Here is a 1,369-nt window from a genome sequence, read left to right as displayed (position 1 = left end):
GCCTCATTCATCGCTTTGCAGGGAACTTTATAAAACCCTTTTCAGCTTCAAATTTAGCGCAAAAACCAAATAATTTTATTTGGTTTGTTACGGAAAGTAATTAAAATTACTTTGAAAAAAAACCACTAGAGTAACAGTTTGCAAAAAATTATTTGGAAATTTCGCCGCCCTGATCGTAATAAAAATTGTTAAAGTTGTTTAGAAATTTCAGGTCTTTCCAGTTTTAGTAAAGTTTTTATTAAGTAAGTATTTCTACGCAAAAACGCATTATTTTTTATTTTACTTAAAACTACTAACAATCTTCAGGTATTTTCTGTGAAAAATTATAAGATACATTTTATTAGAACAATTTCCTCCTTAACCTCTTTGAAAATTGTTGGAAAACCTTTTGTAGCATCGAATTTTCGGACATCGGACAAAAGCCTAAACATTTTTTCTGGGGTTTTTTCTCCAAAATATTTCCCCGAGCAAAAAGAGCGAGTCTATAATCATTTATTTGGAAAACTCTTGGAAACTGAGGTTTCTTCACATTTAGGTCAATCTTTCCAAACTGGGGTTTCTTCACATTTAGGTCAATCTTTCCAAACAAAATTCTCTAAACAGAAAAATGCGTTTTTTCCCAACGATTTACTGTAAAATACTGGTAAACTAAGTCTTGTGCGCAAAAAAAATAATAGATCGATTTTAAAAGAAAACTCATCGACTTGCGGTCTCGTGAAGCTTTAATCCGCATTAATAGATGACTTATAACTCATTATCCGATGAGTTATAACTCGTTAATTCACAGAGCGACAACTCAATAGCGCAACTCAACACAGTATTACCCAGGCCTAATTCAATGTTGAAGTTTACCTGGATATTTTTTAATCATCCAGTATAAAATATGTGATTCTATGTCGAAAGACCCTCAGAACAGCTGCATTTTAAATTATAAAACCAATAAAAAACACAAAGGCTTATTTTCGGCTTTTCTGAATTCCTGGCAGACAATATTAGCATTATTTTTGATGAAACACATTCAAAAATTTAGGTTTTAGATTCTTTAATGCTTCGTTTTGTGGTGCCGATGTATGCTCTTCCACAGCTGCACGGAACTCTGTAGACTCCTGGTGCTGATAAAGGATCCCGTTTGTCCCTGGCCGATCTCAAAGTCTGTTGGATGGTTCGAGTTGGTTTGAAAATGGTTTTTACTTGGTGTTTCTCCAATATCTTGCCGATCCTGTCCGTGACTCCATGTATGTACGGGAGGCAAGCCCAACTCTTATGCTCATCCTGCGTCTCTGTTGTCTCCGAGCGATCTTCACTGTTTTTTGGTCGAATTGCTCTATTGAAATCTTTCTTACTGTATCCATTCCAACCAAAGGCCCTT

Source organism: Dendroctonus ponderosae, unplaced genomic scaffold, assembly GCF_020466585.1.
Source record: "Dendroctonus ponderosae isolate FM_Combo_2020 unplaced genomic scaffold, Dpon_F_20191213v2 Dpon_F_20191213_1, whole genome shotgun sequence".
Taxonomy (NCBI): Eukaryota; Metazoa; Arthropoda; class Insecta; order Coleoptera; family Curculionidae; genus Dendroctonus; species Dendroctonus ponderosae.
This window is presented reverse-complemented; position numbering follows the sequence as displayed.